The 8,849-nt window shown below is 38.0% G+C and overlaps 1 long non-coding RNA gene across 1 annotated transcript in view; it reads right to left on the bottom strand.

Moving 5' to 3' along the window:
* Window positions 1–398: 398 nt before the first annotated feature.
* LOC307030053 overlaps window positions 399–8,849 on the bottom strand; it is a 16,471-nt gene continuing 8,020 nt past the window's right edge. The window contains exons 2-3 of the long non-coding RNA XR_013805510.1: window positions 2,570–2,687; window positions 399–1,927 (exon numbers count right to left, since the gene is read on the bottom strand). This is a non-coding gene — a long non-coding RNA (uncharacterized lncRNA). The remainder of the gene's footprint in view (window positions 1,928–2,569; window positions 2,688–8,849) is intronic.

Genomic DNA, 8,849 nt, shown 5'->3' with positions numbered 1-8,849 from the left:
TGCATGAATAGTGTGTACAGTGTTCATTCATTCAGCTTCTTTCTTTGCTTTGTTTACTTTCATGTCGTTTCATGAAAGCCGCCCCTGCCTGCTTTCCTTTAGCGCCTTTCATTCATGATCTGCATCACCCAATTAGCAGCTCAGTTGACAGGAATTTATTTTGCCATTGTACGCTTCTGCAGACCATGGATACATGGAATGTCAACGTTTTTGCAAGTGATGCAGTACAGTGCAATTATCCCCCTGATTACCATTACCTCAATCAGTCAATATACCAATCAATAACTCAATCACTCTATCAAGCCATTTTATTCACAAACATTTCACATAATTACAAATAATCGAGATATGTAATAATGGGACAATCAAATATATAGCTTGAGAAGAAGGGCCCAGACACTAAATGGAAAGTATTTACAATATAAATTACACCATGTAGTTAGAATGGAAGAGAGTTCATGTGTTATACAGAAATATTTATAGGCTAAAAACACAAATCAAAAACTATACTAATCTAACCCCAACTGCTTAATGGTCCCAACGCAAGAATTAGTCTTAACATTTGTTTCAAATAGGTGAAATATTAAAATCACAGACACATGACAAGGGAATTAATGGTGCAAATAAAATGCTTTTCAGAGTCACTTGTATCAGAACTTCTCTCCCATTTAGTGTGGTCAAGTTCTGACTTATTTATTAACTTCCTTGAAGCACTTTTTAAATACAGACACATTTTTAGTGTTATCAATCTCATTCCATACCCTTATTTTCCTAGTTTTATATGTATGGGAAATAAGTTGCTCAATATACTTTCATTACCAGCCTGTGCCTTTAACTAAGCTCCCCAGCAATCTAGACACAATTCCTGATCTGAAATTCTGCTTGATCCCTGTCAGCTTAATTTGACGTTTTCTTATTCATCTATTAATTTTGACTCTGCCATTTTTCTGTGAGAAACCTTTTTTGGACTTTGAATCTTACCTTGATTTTGAAAAGCCAGGCGTCTTAGTTTTTTGCCTGATCTATGTCAGCTGTTTGTTACACTAACTTTGTCTGTCTGCTGTTTGGTAGCTGGCTTTCTGAAACAGATGTCACAGCTGGAAACGGGGTTGAGATTAAACCAAACAGGAAGTCATGCTGTAGGGACGGGGAACATTCACTGTGAGCTTTTGATTGGGACTGCACCACATTCACTTAACACATTCATTCCTTTTAATATGTAAAGTGTTGATTAGTGACACTTTCAAATTAAACAGTGTTTAATGTGATGGTGACAGATATTTATCTCAGTGGGCAGTGAACAAATAAAGCAAGTTATTTTCTCCAATAAAAAGGGAGAAGTGCAGTTTATGTCATCACCACCTAAAGTGACTTGTCTGCCTTTTTATCAAACACTGTAATGGGTCATCATCACTGCTTTAGAAGGAGCCTTATAAGGAAGGATACATTTTACCTTTTTAAAATCAAAGTGCTAAAACACATCAAACTCAGCACGAGGGCTAAACATTTCTTCCGCCACCATGTTCCATGTAAATGTTTTGCACTTAAGAAAACTGTGTTTATACTATTTTAGAAAACTGAACTTTCTTAAAGTTTCCTCTCTCAGAGCCTGTATCCCCCCCGCTGCTGCCCAGCTTTTATTTTTCACTCACTTCACTTCACCCCAAACTGTGACAAATCAAAGCAAAGCACCCTGCTGTGACAAAACCCAAGCTTATTCCAAATAATTATAACATGCTGAGCAGATCCGGCTTGCAGACGCACTTGGTCTGCAGCCAGCAGATATATATTTTCATTTGTCCCGGAAGTCCTAATCCGCAGAGCCATGAAAGACTGAACAGCGCATGTAAAGGTCCTTTGGCTGCTTTTGGCTTTGGGACCAGATAGCAAACAAGCAGCAGTGTAATGTTTCCTGCCTAAAGCAGTGCTGTAATAAAAAAAAAGTCAATAGTGAATGAAAAGCGTCTTCATGGTTGAATTCTGCTGCGTTCAATCTTTTTTTCTTCTTGTCAGTGTGGTGTCATATTCAAGAAGTCATTATATTACATGCAGTGATGGGCACATTTTATGTTTATGACAATCTCCCTGTTGCTTACAATATCTATGGATTATGTATACATTTCATGGCCCTAAACTAAATGCAAAACAGTATTTAGAATAATATGTATGAATATGTTATGTTGACATTTAAATACCACAGTGGAAAATATTTTTTGCATTTTAGTTTATGTAAAAGAACATTTGAACTAGAACTTAAAAGGCAATATAAAAAAAGATTTTAGAAAATGATATGATAAAAGTAGTGTGGCCAACATTTGCAAATGCGTTACAGCGGCCCAAAACATTTCCATGTGTAATACATAACTGGGTATACAACTTCTGCAACTTTAACCGTTTATATAAAATATAAAAGTGTCTTACTTATGGAAGAGCTATTGATCTAAAGGCTGCCTATAGGATGTGCATAGGATAATGATCTCTTGTTTTTAATACTTCATATAGTCTACTATGTTTTTACCACATCTGGCATCTTGTTTGTCCCATAATCCTAGCAGCTGGATCACATTACCTGCATGAGTGTGGTGAGGAAACAAACAACAGCCTGTCTCAGCCTCTTAAACAGAGCTCTCTGCTCTCTGTGACCGCAGTTTGTACAAACACAGGAGCTCATTGTGGCTTTCAGCAGGCTGGAAACAATAAAAGGCATGAGGTCAGGTGAGCCACTGTGTCAGCATGGAGAGTCAAGAGAACAGAAAAGAGTCCATTTGGTTTCTCAGATTTAGACTTTAGATGGCATACAGAGTAATGTAAACATGAAAACATGTGTTCCAAATCACTTCAAAAAGACTCACTCCCCACATGAAAGCTAGACTATGTAACATCTCAACGATGATCAAACTAATTATTGCTTTCAAACATTTAATTCATGTGCACCATAAATCAATTCAATGCATTAAAGCTGATTTGGTTTAAGTGGTGGATAGTGTGAGTTAATGTTAGCAAACTTCAGATATAAATTGTGTAACGGACATTACTGAGTCAGTTTCATTTCTTCATAACCCTTATACACACTGTTTCAGCATAATACTGTCATTTGTCAATGAAGTTTCATTACTCTCACTTGAATATTAAAGTAGTTACAAAACATACATTATTTGTAGGTCACTATTGAAGTTAAGAAGTCCACCAATCCACCAATATTATAGATCAAAGTCTGTTTCCAGGGGTTGTGGAGTAGTCAATTCATATCTTTAAAAATGTTAACGAAATTCTAAAATTGTGAAGGGAGAAGTGATCTTAGCAGACCTCTTCACCCTGCTGCTCATCTCTGCTGCAGGCTACAGGCAGGATACGTTAGCTGCCACAAGCATTACATATCTGAACCTGTGAGAGAGCTGTTTCAATTCAATTGCATTGTGGACAATGTTGTGAGTAACTCAAATACTTAAGAGCACTGAGGTTTCACATGTTTAGTTTTCTAACAGCAATTTGTTAAAAGAACTTAACAGTTAATACAAACTGTGCATGAAGGAGAAGCCTCTGTTAACTGCAAAGTCCGGTTCAAATGTTATCGCGGAATAAATGGGCGTTTCCATTGGTCATCATAAGGCGCACTGCACCAACTTGTACATTTTATCAAGTTTTTACACGGTTAATCACCAAAAGAAAGAATACACACCACATGAAATTCTGGCAATTATAGTCATTTTGAGAAAATGAAATAAGGTGACGTCGAATAAGGAGCAAGGGCTGGATGTTTTCTTGCCTGAATGGTTTTATTCATTCAGTTTCACAAAGTCCGAAGCATTATAATGGTAGAAATGACCAATAACTCCCATATAATCAGCTGATAACATTGGATATAGGCTGCAGTGCTGCGGAATAACCAATAAAGCATCTCGTGCTAACAGAGTAACGGTTACATGATACATGTATCTATAGAAAACAACTCCAAAAGGCATTGTTATGTTATATAATACAAAAAGAGTGGGTGCATGATAATATTTTAATAATGCTGTGCTTGTGAATAGGGATTCCTCCTGATCACTTTTTAGGTGTTTATTGATCATGGGCGCTTTCCTTGGACACTGTTCCATACAGACATCACATGTTTATGTTTCTGAGAGACATAGAGATGTATGGAGCAATTACTGGTACAGACCTTACATTACTTCAAACAGAGAAACACAGATGGAGAGAGTGATTTTGTGAGCGCCTAGAGATAATGTTTGAGGGTCGGCTGTTAACCTTTAACCCTGTGATGAAATGTTACTCGGTTGCTCTCTAGTGATGCACTCCAGTCTGACTGTATTACCTCTCATTTATTATTTATCAGGGATTTGGTAAATCCAAAAATGAGCTGCACTCTCATGTTAACAGCGCAATAAAGCCCTCTTACCTGGTGATAAGGGATACCAGTGACCCAAGGCTACGGAAACATTGATTACAGGGAAAGGAACATCTCCCCTTTTGATTATTGGATATGGACTATAATGATCTGACAATATTGTTGCTTGGTGTTTATCTCCATTTACTTCTTAATGTTGATTTAAGAAAGCATGTTTGTCTGAAGAGTGGATTTGTTTTTGTGCCATTATATCAAGTGGGTTTGTAGTTGTTTATATTCTTTTACAGTCATGTTACTGTCCACTTGTTAGGGTTAGGGTTGTAAGTCAAGTATTCACTCTCTTTTAGCTCTGATGTTGGAACCAACCATTACACTTATCCGTCTCTTTCACTGCATAAACATCTACTATGTTCACAAGCTAGTCTCTAACTGTGTCTGTGGTCTGTTTTCAGCTGAGCACGTAGTAAACTGTGGACTGACCCATTTTAAAATGTCTGCAGTCATTGCATTCGTTGATTAATATTGACATATTGATTGAACTAACTTGAGTAAAGCTTGAGAGATGGGGGTCTGTCATTTATAAGGCTATTAAAATGAGGGTTGTAGAGATTTTTCTTTTTCTTTTGTCTTAACTATTCAGTATAAAAGCAAACTAAGATTGTTCACATACTCACATTAATCACACTTAAAGTTTTTTGAGTTGAACTCTCTGGGGGCTGACCAAAACACAAAACCAGATAAGGGAACCTCTAGACAGATTTGGTTAAACCGGACTAAACAAGGCTGGTGTGAACGTACCCTTAATCTTGTATACATCTATATAACTGTATAAGTGTGTTGTGTTTTATTTTTGGCTCATCATAATATGTCTTGATGTGTGGGCTTCAAACAACTGTTTAACAACGGTTTCATTCTTCATATGATCCTATTGTGCATTGCTCTGAATGATTTCATTACATTGAGGCACCGCCCATTGTGATAAGGTTCTCCTTTTCTTAATTAGTGACACACCGGTGCACCAAACCAATTATTTTACTCAACACATCCAAACACTGAAAAGGAAAACAATATTGTTATATATCTCCCCAATGAAAGGAGTTTTTCAATACTATGTATCTACACTGATGGGGTGAATGGTGAAGGTATGAATCATGTAGACAGATGACAATTATGTCTTACATGTTAACACTAATTGCACCATCCCCCTTTATGGCTTTTCAGACAAACACTACATGATGAAGCACTATTAACAAAAACATAATTGAAGTAGCATACATTGAATTTATTAATTGATTATTTTGCCTTCCATACTAGTAGATGTACATATTTGTATCTTCAGAAACACATTGAGTTTCATTGACACCGTCTTTATGTATTCATTATATTTGATTGCTATTGGATTATAGCAAATTGAGCGAGCATGTTAAAGTTGCCACGTGTCACCTGTAAATCAAAACAGTTATTAAATTATTGTTTTGATATTGTACTTGGGGATACTTATTTTAGCTCTGAGATCTGCAGCTCTTCTCCTCACGCTGCATAAAACCCCAACAACAATGTGAACCAATCAGAGGGCAGGGCATCCTCTATATGGCCTGGGAGACAGGATCCAGGGTAGAATAATGAGCCCAGAGTTATATAAGAATAAGCTTCAGTTTTAAAGTACTTTCAACTGGATAATTCAAATACAGTAGTAGCATTTTTTAAATAAACTATTTTATCAAACTAAATTCAACGTATAGGTCACAAAACAAAATATGTAAAACCAGTCTGAGTAATATAACATGTAAAACATAACATACCGTAGAGACACCTTAAAGAAAAGTTGTAACAAAGAGGAAATGCTAATATATTGCCAAATTGCAATTTCCAGTAACTTGAATTGGCTATCGCACTGTATATTACTTCGGAAGAATAAGAATCAGTTCATCCATTCAACAGGTCCATTAAATATTGAACCTTAACCTTTTTAAAGAATTTGAAACCCTGACATTCTGAAAAACGAACAGTGATTCATTACTTAGACCCTCAAGAAAAACGCGATTCTGCGATCGCAGAATTTACCGCATAATCAGCAAAATGGCGCAGATTTTTAAAAGGCCGCATATTTATCAAAAGGCCGCATAATCCCCGCATTTTCCCACACAAAGTTGAGAAAAAAAAGTTAACTCGTCTTGACGTGACGTCATCAGCTCGCGCATCCAAGAATGTAAGCAACACTGTATATAGAGTGAACGTGTGGAGCTCACACGATAGAGAAAACACCAAGATGAAAAAATCTAATCCATCTCATTTACCGACGAACATTTCTACTAAAGACCGGGCAAAAAGTGGGGGGAAACTATTCTGCACCCCGTGCAACTGTGTGTTGGAGCATAAGAGAAAATCGACCGTGACAACCCACTTTGATTCATTCAAACATTCGAAAATGCTTTCTGCTGCTGCGGACAAGAAAGCCAAACAACTCACGTTCACCAAGGCATCAACCTCCAAAACCCTTTCGAGGGCTACAAGAAACGAAGTGAGTAGCCTACAAGATTGAATTGGTCAGATAACGAACGAGTAAATGAAAACAGAATGAGGCGGAGAAGTGTGTGTGTGTGTGTGTGTGTGTGTGTGGGGGGGGGGGGGGGGGGGGCGGGTGCGTGTGTGGATGTGGATGTGGATGTGAGATTAAAATAGCCCAATAGGCTAGTTGCACAAGATGGCGTCTATCAACTTCCGGCGGCTGGGTGTGAGCCTGAGTACTTTCGGTTTTCGGTGTGGAGTTGTTTGGGGAGTTAGCGATATACATACGAGAGAGAGAGAGAGAGAGAACGAGAGAGAGAGAGAGAGAACGAGAGAGAGAGAGAGAGAGAGAGAGAGAGAGAGAGAGAGAGAGAGAGAGAGAGAGCATACAGATAGCGATATAGTTAGCGATATTTGAATATGAAATTGAGCAATTTTATTTCTCTGAATGTTTTTAAAGCACGTCTAAGTTAAATGCTTTCTGAAACTATGGGTATTTGTAAAGGTTGATAAGTATGTAAATATGTTGTATGATATCCTCTATTGTTTGTTTTTATGTTGTTTTATGTTTCATGTGGAACTTAAATTGCTGCAGGTCTCCCTTGTAAAAGAGATCTATGATGTCAAGGGACCAATCTGAATAAATAAAGGTTTGAAATGAAATGAAACATTAGTGTACCACACTACATCATGTTATCATATTGTGGATTTATTATATTATGTATTGTCTGTTGTCATTGTATGTTATTTTTGTGTGCATTTGTTTTGAGGTTATAATTCATTAGTTATATATAATATATATTAGTTATATTCATTTGCTGATTCTTTTGAAAATGGAAAATGGGCCAAACGCAGCAGCATTTGGATGCACTTCAACCAAAACCCAGGCAGTGATAAAGCGCACCATTTGTAAAGGCAAACTATCCTTTAAAGCAGGGTCAACAAATAATCTTTATCGCCACTTAAAAACACAGTATCTAATATAAAGAGTTGCTTGAATTTCATTCAAGCCAAGTCAACTTTATTTACTTAACACATACAGAGGGTAAATTGAAAGTAGTACATTCACTGACATGGATATGGCGCCACCTTGTGTCATGTTTACAAAGAAGATTATTGACATTAGGTCTGGCAATACAGTCAATCATTATCCTGGTGAATATTTCGCTTATTTTCCCTTCAAAGAGCCATAATTCCCATCAATAATTGCTGCCCAGGCTTGCCCATGCTTTTACCAGCAGTCCGTTCTGGTAGTTGACCAGGAAGCAAGCCACATTGAAGGGCTCCTCAATGCTTCAACACACAGACAGTGGTATGGCTTTGTCAAATAGTTTGTTCTCTTTGACTCTTCTGATGCACCTCTCCACATGGACCCTCAGACATGCAATGGATTGAGTCTGCCTGACATCCTCCCTGCTCATTTGGTTTTTTTTGTGCAGAAAGGCAGGCTGGTACACTTTACACTCAACCAGATTGTCCACAAGGAACCCTTTGTCGACCATTATCGGCATGTCTGGTGTGAGCAGGCTCACGATGAAAGACAGCTTGAAGATCTCCCGGTTACTCATAGATCCTGTATACAGGCCAGACACAAATGTAATGGCACCATGTGGTGCCATGCCGATCATGGCCTTGAATGTAGCATGCGACTTGTATGTAGAAAACACCTCACTCTGCAGCAGGAGAGATGATGGCGTCTGGCAGAATACTTCAGTGCAGTCAAGCACCACTTGTGTGTCAGGGAAAGCTGAAAACTCTGGTGGAAGGTGAGCTTTGCCAACTTCGCGTGGGATCCACAGACGTTTGCTTCCAAGCAGTTGGTAGAGGAAGTGTGTCCAGGTGGAAATAATTCTGCTGACTGTGGTGCGGTGAATGCCAAACCGTTCTGCTAGATCCCTCAGATGTAGGCCCACTGACAGGTGCATGAGGAACAGCAGCAGCTCATCTATGGGTGGAAGTTTCTGTGAAAACAAATAAGTGTTAAGCATACTGG

The sequence above is a fragment of the Notothenia rossii genome (genome assembly GCF_949606895.1).
Source record: "Notothenia rossii genome assembly, chromosome: 2".
Taxonomy (NCBI): Eukaryota; Metazoa; Chordata; class Actinopteri; order Perciformes; family Nototheniidae; genus Notothenia; species Notothenia rossii.
This window is presented reverse-complemented; position numbering and strand designations above follow the sequence as displayed.